The 16,663-nt window shown below is 48.6% G+C and overlaps 2 long non-coding RNA genes across 2 annotated transcripts in view; both read left to right on the top strand.

Moving 5' to 3' along the window:
• Positions 1-1,882: 1,882 nt before the first annotated feature.
• LOC144135477 (uncharacterized) lies at positions 1,883-2,411 on the top strand. The gene is made up of 2 exons (XR_013315511.1): positions 1,883-2,022; positions 2,221-2,411. It is a non-coding gene; the product is annotated as an uncharacterized LOC144135477 (long non-coding RNA).
• Positions 2,412-10,501: 8,090 nt separating this feature from the next.
• LOC144135476 (uncharacterized) overlaps positions 10,502-16,663 on the top strand; it is a 6,662-nt gene continuing 500 nt past the window's right edge. The window contains exons 1-5 of the long non-coding RNA XR_013315510.1: positions 10,502-10,525; positions 12,377-12,492; positions 13,917-13,946; positions 14,045-14,089; positions 16,277-16,336. This is a non-coding gene — a long non-coding RNA (uncharacterized LOC144135476). The remainder of the gene's footprint in view (positions 10,526-12,376; positions 12,493-13,916; positions 13,947-14,044; positions 14,090-16,276; positions 16,337-16,663) is intronic.

Genomic DNA, 16,663 nt, shown 5'->3' with positions numbered 1-16,663 from the left:
GCAACACGAGGGGATCGGTGTACGGATCTCTAAGGGTGCTCAAAAGCAACACCTCTCGAATCCGTTTTTTTTTTACTGTTCGCCATAAAATAGCCGCGAGCTGTCTAATAAAATCATGCATTGGCTGCAGTAAGCCTTCGCGCAGTTAGGGTCCATATTTTGATGAGGTTTTTTTGACTAAGCAGGCGACCTCCAATCTGGGACGTTATTGAAAGGTTGGTAGGTTTAAGAACGCCTGGGGGGCGTGTTAAGATGCCGAAACGCCCGAATGCTTAGTCTATTCTCGGGAATACACTGTGCACAAGCTATGGCCACTACGGCCGAGATGTGTGATGGCGCTAGGGAACAAAACAGATATAATAGGATAGTAAAAAAAAAGCAAATATGAGTTTGATATCGGAGGAACGAGTACGCGGACCGTGGCTAATGTGTCTACCGTGGCGCCGTTGTTTCCTTAAACTTTATTCTTGATGCCCAAAATTACTTTTTCTCTGCCATTGGTAGAGGCCCTAGCGTTTAGAGAGAACGAATGTAATGTGAATAAATCTGGCAGACGGTAAAAAACTATTCGAAGATTGGTGGCTCGAAAGCAGGACGTAAAGGCACAAGGTCACGATCTAAATTTGGATAACGCAAAAGTGAACAGAATTTATTTTTTTAGAATGGACGAATTTTTCAGACACTATCTGCAAATTTTAACCAACGCTTAGCTTAGTGGCGCTTGCCACTACTACATTTCAAAAAGAACGCTCCTAACATCTGTCCACTTTTTCTCCCTCTTTTTTTTTTTTTGCGCAAAGCAACGTCCGTAAAAATGATTTTCGAAACAAAATTTCGCAACTGGTTTTTATAGAGTGCCCCGTTAATGTTGCGGTGAACCCAACAATCGAAAGGAAGCAACATTACAATGAACTGGTTCGAAGTAAAAAAAAATTATTCAGTGTATTTTTACATAATTCGTTTTTTGGGAAAGGAAATGGCGCAATGTCTGTCTCATATATCGTTGGACAACTGAACCGTGCCGTAAGGGAAGGGATAAAGAAGGAAGAAAGAGGTGCCGTAGTGGAGGGCTACATCCCTTTACCCCTTCCCCTGGTCCCGAAGAGTGATGCCCTAAGGGCCAACATACGTCGGGACCAGTACCCCATCCCCTGAATAAACCATAGCATCAACCACCACTTTAACATGCACTGACATCGCACAGCACAAGGGCGCCTTTCGTTTTTTACACTTGAGCTTGGTTACGATTCAGTGCCAGCTTACAATTTAATATTCTTAAAGTGAATAAAGATGGCGCTGCTCACCACAAGGAACTTCTTTCGTTGCTTCTATCCATAAGTGCACTTATTGGCTCACGTGCATCCATGCCTGCTGTGCTGCTGTTCAGTCTGTCCGTGGCATACAGCGGGTGCGGTATGCGGGTGTCGTTGGAACCTTTTTTGCGCAAATTGGGAGCTGGAACAATTGTGCAAGTGGGTGAGTAACCACCTTTGAGCTAGTTGGCCTATCGCGCTGTTATTGTAGCCGTCTGGTTCGCCTGCTTTTCCCAGCATGTTCATGGGTTGGTTGGGCCAGTTAAGCCTAGGCGTGTTGTGCTTTTAGCTACTTGTTCCGGAATGTGGACGCATTTGCAAGACGCATTTTTTCCTCCCTTAGCGACGTTCTTTTTTTTCTTAAAATTTCTAAATACCGTAATTTCGAATTGGCGTGGCTCACCATATGCTCGCGTGTGTGTTACAGGTGGCCGTACTCGGCAGCGACGAAGTTGGCCGGTGTGCCCGAAGGGTGCGTGTTTCTGGAAAGCCCCCCCCCCCCCCCCCCCTTTTTTTTTTCGCCCTTGGAGCTTTTGTGATGACCGTTACAACCTTGAACAATCAGTGAGAGTAAATAACTGATTTAATGAGGCTGACGTTTTCGCACGAATGTGCCGCGCCTTGCAGCGACACTTAGAAGCCTCTAAATTATGTTTGTTGCCTTTTTTTTTTTAGGTCTGGCGCCGTGCGGTGTATTCCCCGTTCACAGGTAAGAGCAGTTCGTTACCACCTCGCTGGTGTTGCACTCGATCGCAGGCAATCTCGAATCACGTGATGACGTACCATATTGCTTGAATCTCGTGGAAGCAAAAATGACTGATTTAATGAGTCTGATACGCAATGGTTCATACTGCAGATTTGCTGAAGAAAAACGAAGGGTCAGCATGGCTTTTCATTGTTCACGCAGGTATATCAAGCTCAGCAACTTGTCTGCTCTTAAGGAATCTGGCAGTCTCGCATCATTTTCGTCACTGCCGTGTTGGGCTGCTCATATCCATGTCGTATGTTGGAAACCGAGGTAAGTAGGCAACCATCGACAGTAGAACGTTAATATGCCGTTCTTGAGTTTACTCAATAAAGTATTTCTTCTGTGCCCTGCCCGTGTCGTTCTTTTTTGGCTTGCAAGCGTGAACGCGGCTGGCTTGTCTTAACCGGCCGTGGACTGGAAATTGCTTTTAGAGCGAAAGCTCTACTCCCGTACAAAGCTGAAAGTCATGTGGCAGTGCAATTTGACAAAACCAGGCCTTGTTCCGACGTCATGACACGTGACTGTTCAGCTGCGCGTGGAGTCCACCATTACTGCCTAGCACAGCACACGTGCAGCTCCCGACGTTTATTAGAGAACAATGTCTCCTCCATTTCGTCTGTTTCGCCTTGGTGTGCTTTAATTTGGGCTCCACTGTGAAGCCCGGCTCGCATAGCGGCGAGGCAAAAACCTTAGAACCTATTCTTTCTGGCCGCTAGCAACTTTTTTCTCCTCTGCGTTACTAATCTGGAGCGTTTTCCCTCTACACTGATTGGTTACTTGTCCGCATTGTCAATTTCATTCTCTTGATATCTGATAGGCTAATTTACGCCCTACCCTTGTTATAGTTACCTCTATGACTTGACAAATGCATACCATGACAAAACGTAGTGACGTAATAGTTTTCGCACGTGTACGCACTTTTGTTCAGGAACTGCACTGAAGTCTCAAGCTATCGCTGACCATTCTACGGGACTTATCCTAATGTTGGGGGCGGCATGACATGGCATGTGGGCTTCGAGGGGCTGCTCCGGAGTAATTTCTATCGCGGTGTTCTCTAAGAGAGCACAGCACATGCCTAATAGTTTTGGCACCGAACTATAGGTGCTCTGCCAAAGCATTTTCGTCTTGCGCGGTAAAGGAAAGCGCTCCATTTGGTCGCTGAGGAGGAAAAGAGCTGCCTGTAGGCAGTACATTTCATGAAAAAAATTCGTCTGATGTGTGACCGCGCTGCAATTATTCCGACATGGGTCGACGGCACGGCATCCTTGATTTTTCACTCTTGCCTTTCTGAAAAGAGCACCGTGTTCTGAGAGAGCAGCCACCTGAATAGCGGCAGACCTCGTGCCGTTATTTGAAAACAATTGACTACGAGGAAAGGGAGCTCTCTTTGGGGGCGTCAACCACGTAAAAGTCGCCGCTGCGGTACCACGTAAACTCTTCGCCGCAGGCTCCAGGCTAACCATGCTTAACTGAGCTTTCGCTTAAACCAGCGTTTGTTTTTTTTCGCCAGAGCCGGGCTCCAGAAACTTTTGGCGGCGGGTTTTTGTTCGTCCGCGTCATAATAAATTACGTCATTAATGTTGTTAGTGGTTTTCGAGGAAACAAAATGACGCAGTAACTGTCTCACTTCTTGGGTTGGCAGCTCAACCGCACCGTGAAGGAATGTGGGAGTGAAAAGTGCCGCAGTGGAGGGGTCCGGATTGATTTCGGCCAGCTGGGGATCTTTTAACGTGTACTGTTCAGATGATACTATAGCGAAGGAAGGAATTTTTTTTTTTGTAGCCGCGCCGTGAGGGCAGGGAGAGATATGGGAGTGAAAGAAGAGAGAAAGCGTTACAGTATAGTAAGTGTTGGCGGTAACGCCGTTACTTTTTTCCGGCATCTTAGTAACGTGCTCGTTACCAGTTCTGAACTGTTACGGGTAACGTACTTAAGTTACCATTTTTCGGTAACGGCAGGTGTCATGTTACTAATTACATTTTAATACAATTCCCCCCCCCCTCACCTCTTTTTCAGAAAAAAAAAGTGCAGAGCTCCTAAAGTGATGTTGCAAATCAACGAAATGTACGGATGCTCTCGACGACCCTTGTTGCATGCCAGAAAACACGCCTTGACGACGCACACTTTTAAAGAAAAAAAAAGACAGAATACCCATAAAGCAGGAAACACGTGCGCGAACACGCATTCACACACTTGCCTTCACCTACCTTCCCTTCCCAAACCACTCACATACACAACTCTCTAAAGAGTGGAAGCATGCTGAGCATTTTGGAACGTCACATTTTTCAGAATTACCGTATATTTGTTGAGAGTTCAGCGATTATTTGTTTGTGAATTTAGAATTGATGGTGAAGTATCATTTTGTGTTTAATGTCACATTCAGAAAATGGTTTCACCATGTGCCACAGAAGCCAACACATGTAACTCTACAGGCAACTTTAGGCCGCTATATATTGCTAAGCTCCTGTACATTTGTGCAAAGTATTCTCGCTAAATCAGGATTTCAGCTAAAATCGTTGTTTGGTCTAGAAATTTTATGCGATATTTTAGCTTTATAAAATTGTTATCGTGAGTTCTTGCAGCGAAGACGCACTAATTGAAATTTATGGCCATGGAGTAAGGGAAAAGTAACGTGCAGTACATTTTTTGTAGGTAAAACGTCGGGCGGTAACGCGTTCCTTTATTTTTTGCATAACGAGTAACGTATTTAGTTATTTTTTTATCGGTAACGCCTGCAACACTGAGTGAAGTGGAGGGCTCCGGAATAAGTTCATCGGTTGATATGCAGGTCAAGAACAGAAATATGTGGCTGGTGAAGAATCTGATATCGCGAGGAGCAGGAAGAACTTTTTATTTACACATTTTTATATTGGAGTTATTCAATGGGCGGATGCCAGTTTCAGGATGCCTATAATATAGGCCGGGGCTGCAGTCGTGGCCCGTTCGACAAAACACTTGAGCTGTTAGGCTCAGAGCCGGGAGGCGCTGCCTCCTAATGGTCCTTGGATAGGCTGGGGGTAAGGGGGATGTTAAGATTGCTTTGGCAAGCCCATACCACGTAGCAGGACGTGGTTGTATCCTCGCAGTGAAGGCATTCCGTTGGGAAGTCAGTGGTGTACCACTTATGGAGGAGTTGTGCTGTGGTCAGAGTGTCGGTGTTTTCCCGATTGCTCTGGATGAGAAGCCCCAATACCCCAATGGTGGATACTTCGCGTATGGGTTGGCCACTAGCAGTAATGCAGATGGGAGGATGGCCGTGGAGGCCGGGTTGACCTCGAATGAGCAGCAGCTCTGGCTTCTGAGGTGAGCACGAGAGGTCGGCTCCGGCTACGTGGCGCCCAATGACATCCACCGCTTGTTGAAGTGCTGATTCAACCTCAGCATCTGTCTCGCAGACCATTCGTCTAATTCGTCGAATTGCTAATAAACATAGAGGCATGCGAGAGGCTGACCTCCGACGTCTTGTTCAGGCGTTTGTTATCAGTCGCCTCACATATACCCTCCCTTACCTCTACCATAGCTGCCAGGAACGGGACCGCGTTGACTGCCTTATTAGACAGGCATACAAGGCGGCTCTCCATCTCCCCCACCGGACCCCCACGTATAAACTACTGGCATTAGGGGTCTACAACGCTGTGACAGAGCTCTCGGAAGCTCATCTCACCGCTCAGTACGAGCGTCTCACCCACACCTCCACGCGACGTCACATACTCGACAAGCTTGGAATAAGCTTCGAAACGACCGTCACCGAGAAGGCCCAGCTTCTGTCCCATATCCACAGCAACCTTATCGTTACCCCTCTCCCGAAAAACATGCACCCAGAGTATCATGTCGCTCGCCACAAGGACAGGGCTGTCTCTGCATAAAAAGTAACAGATCAGACAGCGGTCTACGTCGACGCCGCCGAATACTCTGATCGCGATGCTTTTTCGCTCGCGGTTGTAAACTACTGTGGACGGCCGTTGGTTGCGTGCTCCATTACCGTCAGATCGTCTGAAGAGGCCGAGGAGGCGGCCATAGCCTTGGCGATGGTCTCCACCTCTGCAGAAACCATCTTCAGTGACTCTAAATCTGCGATTCATAATTTCGCCAAAGGCCTGGTCTCCCCCGTCACCCTATCTCTCCTCCGCTCCACCAAGGACCAACTCCGCCCGATCCAATTGATCTGGGTCCCTGCGCACTCATCCCATCCAGGGAACGAGGCGGCCCACGATCATGCCCGAGGATTCGTCGACCGGGATGTGGTGTCGCCCGTCCTGTGGACGTCGAGAGATCGTATGGTTACATTTCATGACATAACCATGCACTACCGCTTAAATAGACTTCTATATCCCCCCGCACATATTTCTCTAACCGAACCCCAATAGGCTGCATAGAGGCAATTCCAAACGAACACGTTCCCCAACCCCGCGATAAATGCCCGCATATACCCTGGGGTCTACTCTCCCTCCTGTCAACTATGTGGCCAACATGCCACTCTATCCCACATACTCTGGGCTTGCCCTCAGGACTCCCCTCCGCGAGGTTTGCAGCTCTCGAATCCAGACCAGTGGAGGCCGCATTGCTCAGTTCCGACTCGGACACACAGATCCGGGTTGTGACAAAAGCCCTAGAAGTTGCCGAACACCACGGGCTCATGGCCACTTGATGGGGCTATAACAACACACCAACTGCTATCTTGGTCGACGAAAATAAAGTTTATCCTCCTCCTCCTGTGTTGTGGTCAGAGTGTATCTACGAAGTGTGTGTTCTTCGTGGTTGGAGAAGTGAAGCCAGTTCCAAGGAAAAGAACGAACCACAGGACGCACGTGCAAGCGAGGCAGAAGAAGAAGAGTTCAACTCGGGCGAGGTTGGAAGTAGTTGTCGTTGGCCTCTATAGGAGGTTGGCTGATTCTCCTCAGGACTGGAGCAGCTGTTAGCCATGAAAGACACGGTTGCCCGAGCAGGTGAGATATATGTAGCGATTTAACTCATGCATACTGTCTACCATGTTGGGCTGCTCTAGCAACACTTGTAACTGCTGTAGAGGTCCATTATTTTTCACCCCCAGAGGAGGTCACTTATGGAGTTCTGTAATTCACGTAGAACAGCTTAACTCGGCCCGCTGTTACACAGTCGCTGCCCTGTACTATAGTGGGATACAACTCAAGAACAGAGCTGCTTTTCCCCATCAAAGGACCCCCTTCCAGCCAATGGCGTCGGCCAATTCTCGTGAACCTGCTAGCGTGACAATGCAGGGAAGGGAGTATCCGCTTTCATCTCCCACACCCCGCGTCGTCACGATAGCAGGGTAATGAGAATCGGCCGACGCCATTGGCTGGAAGTGGGTCCACTGACGGTTCAGTTATGTCCGACTATTATATAGTCCGCTATTTGCGGGAGAGACAAGACACACTGCAGTTGGTTCACGGCAGGATATCTGAAACTAGTTCCATTTATTCGCTGATAATATTCAGAAGAACGCTTGGAAAGAACCAACTCATCGCCAGGCACGCACAGTCGGTCGTAACTCTCAGCAAGATATGTGGCGAGAATCTTTCGGCGCACAGAATTTAATGACTTGTACACAAGTGCACGCACCGACTCCAAAACAGTTTATGGCGGCCGCGTTTCGATGGAGGCTATAGTGAAGTACAATATTCTAGTTCACTATAATGGAGGCGAAACGCAAAGGCGCCCGTGTGCTGTGCGATGTCAGTGCTCGTTAAAGATCCCCAGGTGGTCTAAATTATTCCGGAGCCATCCACTACGGCACCACTTTCTTCCTTTCTTCCTTCACTCCCTCCTTTATCCCTTCCCTTACGGCGCGGTGTCAGCCCACGTGTGAGACAGTTACTGCGTCATTTCCTTTCCCCCAAAACCAATTTTCATTTACGGGGTTTAACGTCCCACAGCGATTTATCTTGGCTATGAGGGCCGGCGTAGTGAAGGGCTCTGGAAATTTCGACCACATGGTGTTCTTTAATGTGCACTGGCATCGCACAGTACGCAGGCCTCAAGAATTTCGCCTCCATCGTAGTTCCACCACCGCGGGCGGGATCGAACGCGCGTCTTTCGGGTCAGCAGCTGAGCGTCATAACCACTGAGCCACCGCGGCGGCTCTCCGACAGCAAAACACACTGCATAAGCAGAAAAAAAAAATAGCTGGGAAGGATGTCGACAGGAAAGCTACGTGAACATTGTCGCTCCCGCGATATGCCTGGGACGGATATCCATCGCGAACAGGAAAACGGTGGCGCGGTGTAGCGGCTCAAGGCACGACGCTTCAGTGCCATTTTTAAATAATAATAATAATAATTGGTTTTTTTGGGGGAAAGGAAATGGCGCAGTATCTGTCTCATATATCGTTGGACACCTGAACCGCGCCGTAAGGGAAGGGATGAAGGAGGGAGAGAGCTGCCGTAGTGGAGGGCTCCGGAATAATTTCGACCACCTGGGGATCTTTAACGTGCACTGACATCGCACAGCACACGGGCGCCTTAGCGTTTTTCCTCCATAAAAACGCAGCCGCCGCGGTCGGGTTCGAACCCGGGAACTCCGGATCAGTAGCCGAGCGCCCTAACCACTGAGCCACCGCGGCGGGTTAGATTACGAGTTTCCGCACAGAGCTCTTAATTGGCAGTTTCAGCGTTGTCTGCTCGGCTGTTCTGCTGACGTCACGCAACCCCTGCTGCTCGTCTGCTTGCAACGCTGGCACGCCCGTTTGTATGCACTCCATACATGGTAGTTAAGGGAATAGGTTGTTCACGTCATCCAGGAAATAGGACAGGCACACGGAGCAGAGGAATAACTAGTAGACGAATAAATGATCAACAGAATGCAGAAGCTCGTGTGGGCGATCGGATGGAAATTTATTTCTACGCGTTTCGACAAGTCTTTCACGTGGGTATATATATATATCGCAAAATCTTTTTTTCTTTATTTCTTAGCGCTTCCTGGGCAGGACGTGCAGTAAGTATGCGGATTTAATACTGCACATTTTATCGCACTTAGTTTCTGACAATGGAGGTAGGAAAAGAAGTCCTGCACCGCCACTCTGTATCATGGGCTAACGAGATTCAGTCTAGTATAGGGGAGGCCTTTCCCTAGCACTACCTCGCGAAGCCTTTAATAAACCATCGCCACTGTCTTACCTGATGTACATTTGCGGCACAGGCGGGCGGGGACTCTGCACGCCGCCTTCGAAAGCACTTTGTACAGTTCCGATATGCCCGAGATGCATGTATCAACTTCATCCTTATCGACTTGAGCTTCCTTCAATTCGCCCTCGATTCAAGTCGATTGGGCGAACGCTCAAGCTCGATGGCCTCTCCCGGGAAAGCTTGTTCTCTCCGCTGCTCTCCTAGCTCATACGCATATGCCGCTATGCACTATAAACAGAATTAAAGGAATAAAAGGAGAGTAAGCTGTCTTCTAGCGCACTACTTCTTATAAAAGGGAGTGTGCTACAACTTTACTCCCTTTTTACTCCAGTGTAGGCGTACGTGTGAGTGTAATTGCGGTCGCCCACATCTGAGTCACGTGACCTCCGTGCCTCGGCACCTCCAGCTACAGCTCTCACACGTGCAAGTTGAAGCCGGGAGGAGGGGAATTACCATGCAGGGACGGCCGGTTTTTGCACTGTGTGGAATGTAGCACGTGACCTCACGCAGCATGGTTTACGCGTGACGTCATGATAGCCATAATGGAGCGCCACGCAGTCTCCACCTGCAGCTTCCACCGTGCAGGAGTCGACAAGCGGATGTCGCTGGTGTCTAGAATTCGGTGGTACTGACCGAAATTCGGCATGGTGGCCACTTTGACGTCAGTGCAAGCCGTCTGTACATTTCGTCGCCTGAAATATAATGGCAAAAAAGAACTGGACAGGAAGGAAAGGCATATGTGAGATAAAAATGAATGAGTAGAGAAATGTAGGAGAGTAACGAAGCAGTAGTGGTTTATTAAAATAATGATAAAAAGGAAGGAAAAGATTTTTGCTAGCCCCGGCATCTGCCATCGATACTGCAGCACCTGAGCTCGGGCAGCGGAAATAAAGGATAGCAGGCAGAATGGAGAAATGAAATGAAAGAGGTGAGGGGACAGGAAGAGAAGATAGGGGGAGAGGTAATATACACAAACTATTTGCACAATAAGAAATGTGTACAGGTTGCGTGCATTATTAGTTAATGAAGAAGCAGGAGAGTAACGAAAGTATTCGATTTGAAAACTGTTTTGAAATGCCTGAAGCTTTCATTGCCCGACATTACACATATAGTTAGCAGGAGCTTATTTTATGGCAACTGGCAACTGGACCTCCCTGGTAGTATTTAGCCTATACCTATCCCGAAACTGCCTAGCAGGCCCAGCTCTGATATAATATGCCTACGTGTTCCAGTCAAAAATGAACTATCTTGTGGATCACATATTCTGATATCTGTCTATGCTCCTTTTGCAGAAGCTCGGAGACGGCCCTCGAAGAAATCGTGTAAGACCAATAGGTTTTCAACACTCCATGCCCGAGCGCTGTTGGGACCGCAGAATGCTCGAAATGTAATTCGCAAAGGCAATGTAGCAACCATTTCGAGGATTGTGGCGAAGACACTGCAGGGGGAGAATAAAAAGTAAAAAAAAGCTTTTACATGTTCAAGGGGATCGTGGTCACGTATTACGGGTTTAATGGGTCACGTGACAATCTGCCGTGTGATCTATCGGTCACGTGACCTTTGTATGTGATGACGTCATTTCGTGTGGACGACCACGAGAAGTCGGCGGGTGCCTGGTCATAGCAGTTGTGGTTCTAATAAAAGACTGCAATATTGACCATTTTATTAAAAAAACAGTTCAGGTAAACCGGAATTCGAACTAAAATAGTTCGAATAAAAAGAGTTTAACTTTGTATGTTCCTTCCAAACTGGACACGTGTCTCCACGAAGCTCTACCTTAAGAAAGAAAAATGCGGCACAGGCGTTCTAGAACCACGCGCGCTCCATTGCCATTGCCAATCAGGTTACGGCGACTACACGGCAAAAACGTGTCCAGCATTGGCCACGCATGCTTCGATATAGGTACAACGTTTCTTTTGGTAAGCCAGCACGATCGAGGGCTATCAAATAAAGAAGAAAGTCAAGAACAAAGCTTAAGCGCACTTTCAGATAAAAAAAACAGCATTCGTTGCACGAACCACAAGTTGTCGTGACAAGCTGACTGTATCCTGTGGTTGATACATGCTTCAGCGTTGAATACATAGTAGGCGCAAAACACAAAAATAGCGACAAAGAAAGGCAAAGCTACCCATTCTTTCTCTTACCTCAGTCAGGGCCCCACATATCCAAAGATTCTGACGGTCTACTTGGGCCAAGTATCAAGATAGATCGATACTATATACGTTACATAGGCAGATACTACATATAGTTTGGATGGAGGGATGGATGGATACGGCTGAACCCTTTAAATCGGGCGGTGGTTCTAGCCACCTAGCCATGTCTTGTGAAATTTTACTCCTGTCTTGCTTTTAGCCACCAATCAGATAACCTTCGCTTGGTTCCTTCTAACCTCTTAAAATCCACTTTCCCTTCACTAATCCTAAACCCCAATGCCTTGGGTAAGTCAGCCCCGCTGCTTTCCACTGTAGGGGGTGAAGCCCTTTACAGAAAACCAGTCTCATTAAAGGGACACTGAGGACAACTTCATGCAGTTATTGTTTAGAAGAGCGAGTTGACGGGCTAGTTGGTATTGCATGGTGAAGGAACAGCGCTAAGTACAGGACAGGAGGCAACATGGAAGCACAAACACGTTGGAAGCACAAACACGTTATTGTTGGCAGTAAAAATTGATTCTTCAGCTCTTCATGGGTATGTTAACGTATGTCCGGCACCAAAAAGATGCATTTGTCGTGGAGAAAACTGGATTTAAAAATCTTCCCTCCTGTCGATTCAAACTTGTGATTCAAACTCGGCCGAGTTGCCGCCTTTTTCAAGTGAATGGCGGTGTAGCGTAGCCTCCGGGATCCGCGTTATGTTGTCAGCGCAAGCATTTTACTTACGAAATGGGCCACTGATGGCGACACCTGTTTTTTAGGTTCTTTTTTTTTTCTAGCTGATAAAAGCCGCGTTTTCGGCGAGAGAGGTGCCGTTGTGATTAGAACGCGGGAGAAACAAAAGTTGCAGGGGGTATCTAATCTATTGCTGACTGCTCACCTCGCAGGCGGCGCAACGATCTCTTAAAGTGAGATAACTGGGCAGTGTTCATGGCCGGATTTTGATTCCGAGGTAGGCAACTCGTACGAGTAAACAACCCCGACGGTGGATGCATGGGTGGCGCGTACGTGCCTGCGCAGGTCCCGGGAGTCTTCCCAGATGCACCACCCGGTCCTGCACCTCGCGTTCGGCTGCACGTGCTTGGCGGGCCTCATCGTCTCCTTCCTCGTCGGAATAGGCCTCCTGATCTTTAAGGGTGAGCAGGCAGCGGTCCGTATGCCGTCCGATAACCGTAAATAGCGCGGTCAGTGATCGTCGCACGGATCACTCTAAACAGACAGGAGTAAACGGGGAGTAAGATATAGCGTAGTACTGCGTACTCTTCTTTTACCCCCAAATAGGCGTTTTCGGGCTTAGAGTGAAGGGTCGAAAGTATATACATGCCTGTCGATGGTGCAGGTGCACTGCTACCGAAGGGCAGATGCACCGCCACCGCGAATGTGGATTCTACGTCCACGGCGATGCACATTAGCCCTTTCAAAAGCGAGAGCTTTTACAACTTCCCTCTCTAGCTTCTTCGCCGTGTGCTCGAGTTTGCCCTTGAACCGAGGAGAAACCACGTGACAGCTGTGACGTCACTCAGCCGCTGCGCGCCGCTGCCTAGTCACGTGTTAACCATGACGTCACTCAACCGCAGCTACGACGGAGCCGTGCACTCGACAGTTTAACGGCAGCAGTGGTCATGGGTGATCCAGGCGAGACGCCTAGTGAACTGTCTGCGTCTCAGAGGTTGCGAAGACGACAGGCCGAATGCGATCATCCGGTGGACGTAGCTCGCCGAGAGGCTGCCTTTAAAGGGGCTGTGAAGGGGGCTCTAATAAAGTTGCGGCATGGCTGGGATATTGAAGCACGCCGCTTCACGAATAGTGTCCAGCAAGGATTTTTTAAATGCGCTTAGTAGAAGCTGAGTTATCTGTAGTTAAAATCTGAATTTCATCGTCTTCGCGCCTTTCCCTCTCTCGTCACTTTTTGCACGTTGGAAGGTAGGCGCTCCTTCGCCGACCCACCTCTGGGAGCGGAGCTTCCCGACCCGCCGGAGATAAGCGGCTTATTGGCCGTGGCCACGGTAGCTGCCTGACGTCTGAAAGAATCTAACCAATGGCCACCTTTCACCTTGTCTACGCCGATGCGGGGGACGGAGGAGGGTGCGAGCATGAAAAAGTCGCCGGAAAGGGCTCGCCAACTTTGACGCGTCATTGTGGGTCGTCTGCTGCGTGTAGAAGAGTATTATTCGGCTCTGGTTTTCATGGCAACGCAGTGCAGTGATTAAGTGAGTTAATGTGCTCTCCTCGAAAGGCGCTTCAGAGCCCCTTTAAAGCTTTCGCTTTGGTTACTTGGGTTTAGCCGGGTTAAACCTTTGCCTATTTTTTGTTGCTTGAAAAGATGCAGCTTGTCACCAATGACCAAAGAACTGAGGGCCCTTCCGTGCGCATGCAGTAGGCTTCTGCCAGTGGAATGCTGTTAGTATACTCGGACCATATAGAATATTTAATGTCTCAAATATATACGCAAACTATCTAGACGAAACGCAGTCACCTTTATGCGGCCGCGCGCATCTGCTGTTAACAGGGCCACGCGCATCCTGTGTTGATCGACTCTCTTAACTTTGTTCTCGTGCAGCTGCAACGGCCAAGGTATTAAACACCTCAGGTATGCACCGAAGCTTTCACCGTCTTGGAGTTACGTGTTCGTGGACAACTGTAGCTCTTCGCTGTTTTCTTCTTTATTTTTTTGTCCACTTCCAACAGAGGCGGCCAAACAAGTGGACAAGCACAGCATTTTTCTTAGTTCCAGTAAGTGTCCGTGTTTCGCAGCGTTTGGGTTGCATCAAATCACATTTTTTTTTCGCGTCGATATTTTCATTACATTCCGATGAAAAAAAATACAATGATGTCATTCTTGCCTTTTAGAGTCAGGTCTACATTGCTCAATAGCGCTTGTCACTGAGCTTGTGCCTGTACAGACCAGGTATAGAAAGGCGCGAGATTCTCATCACCCTTCGTCACCTCAATCACAATCCCAATGATAATAATAATTGGTTTTGGGGGGGGGGGAGGAAATGGCGCAGTATCTGTCTCATACATCGTTGGACACCTGAACCGCGCCGTGAGGGAAGGGTAAAGGAGGGAGTGAAAGAAGAAAGGAAGAGAGAGGTGCCGTAGTGGAGGGCTCCGGAATAATTTCGACCACCTGGGAATCTTTAACGTGCACTGACATCGCACAGCACACGGGCGCCTTAGCGTTTTTCCTCCATAAAAACGCAGCCGCCGCGGTCGGGTTCCAACCCGGGAACTCCGGATCAGTAGTCGAGCGCCCTAACCACTGAGCCACCGCGGCGGGACACATTCCCAATTGCAGGACTGAGAAGTGCACTTGCTTCGAATCCTGAACTTGTATACAGCTTGCATGCAAATATCGGTCCTCGAATCCCGTCGGGCGTGTTGATTGATTTACACTGCAGCTCCGCCGTAGCTGATATCGCCTGTATAATCACACCACCGTTACAAAATGGTCTATAGACTTATAGACAATATTGCCTTCCTATACATATTTATTTTTGTCTATTTATACAGCCTATAGACTGTCTATAGACAAAAGTCTACTAAATGTGTATGGCCATAAATCTATAGACTGTCTGTAGACTCTCGGTAGGATTTGTATCGCCTGTAGACTGGTCTCTAGGGTTTGTCTACAGAGAGTCTATAGGCTGTCTAAAGAAATTTTTGTAAGGGCTGCAGCTGTACTCAAGAAGTTGCTCCCACGTAAGAGTGGTCATTGTTCCCCATACGTTGTCTGTGTATTGTCCTAGCACACTTGGCATCCATTCTGATGCCTCACATGCCAAGGTCTTGAAACTTTAAGGTTTTGACTTAGGCGCGGACTTCAGACCTTACACCATGATATTGGGACATTGAGGCCTCAGTAACTCACGAACTGTCCTCACCTGGCTGCACCTCCACGTTGCAGTATACGCTGAAACCGTACTGAGGAATGGAGAAAAAAGAAAATCACGCCCGCTTGCCCCCAGGTTAAGAAAAGGGATCAGCGCTAGCAGGCTCGCGAAATGATTAGCATTTAATGACCCTAGGGGATGATGCATCGCGCTCGGCTACTGATCCGAAGTTCCCGTGTTCGAACCGGACCGCGGCGGCTGCGTTTTTATGGAGGAAAAACGCTAAGGCGCTTGTGTGCTGTGCGATGTCAGTGCACGTTAAAGATCCCCGGGTGGCCGAAATTATTCCGGAGCCCTCCACTACGGCACCTCTTTCTTCTTTTCCTCCTTCACTCCCTCCTTTTTCCCTTCCCTTACGGGGCGGCTCAGGTGTCCAACGATATATGAGACAGATACTGCACCATTTCTTGTCCCCAAAAACCAATTATTATTAACCACGGCGGCAGCGTTTCGATGGCGGCGAAACGCTAAGGCGCCCGTGTGCTGTGCGATGTCAGTGCACGTTAAAGATCCCCGTGTGGTCGGAATTATACCGGAGCCCTCCACTACGGCACCCTTGTTTCGTTCTTCTCTCAGTCCCTCCTTTATCCCTTCCCTTACGGCGCAGTTGAGGTGTCCACCGAGATGTGAGACAGATACTGCGCCATTTCCTTTCCCCCCAAACCAATTTTTAATAATAATAATAATAATAATAATAATAATAATAATAATAATAATAATTTGTTTTGGGGGAGGGAAATGGCGCAGTATCTGTGTCATATATTGGCGGACACCTGAACCGCGCCGTAAGGGAAGGGATAAAGGAGGAAGTGAAAGAAAGGAAGAGGCGCCGTAGTGGAGGGCTCCGGAAAATTTTCGACCACCTTCAATTTTCAGCTAATCGGGAATCGAGCCCCTGACTTTATATCTTAACGAGACTCCTTTTAGGAATTCATAAAAACATTTAGCTGCAACTACTATAACGAAACAGCGTGCAAGAAGGAGAGTCGAAATCGCGCTGTTTGCTCCTCTGCCTTGGCATGCGCAGCCCCGGACCCTGCGGAGCTGATCGAGGCCGCCGACACTAGCGCCTACGAGTGGCCATTCGGTGAGCAACTCTGCGGCTGTCCGCGAATTCAACGAGAGCACGGAGGAAGAAGTGGCCTTCGCTATCCGAGCTGCTCGCCAAAAAGTATGCCGGAAGTCACGCGCTTTCGCAATGACTACTGGGAGTCTTTGGACGACGGCGCAGCCAATAGTAACGCGGCGCATCGGCGTCGTCTGCTGCGTTGTCTCCTGCGCATGCGTAAGCGCTAGCGCACTTGGCTGCCACCTTCCCGAACTCTTCGTGACGGCTTTCCAGCGGGCTATATGTGTTGACAAAAGCGGCGTTAGTGTTGCATTATAAAGAAAGTAAAAAGTGCCATGTCCGCAG

Source organism: Amblyomma americanum, chromosome 5 (assembly GCF_052857255.1).
Source record: "Amblyomma americanum isolate KBUSLIRL-KWMA chromosome 5, ASM5285725v1, whole genome shotgun sequence".
NCBI classification, from domain to species: domain Eukaryota; kingdom Metazoa; phylum Arthropoda; class Arachnida; order Ixodida; family Ixodidae; genus Amblyomma; species Amblyomma americanum.
The sequence above is the reverse complement of the archived record's forward strand: the minus strand, read 5'-3'. Positions and strand labels throughout refer to the sequence as shown.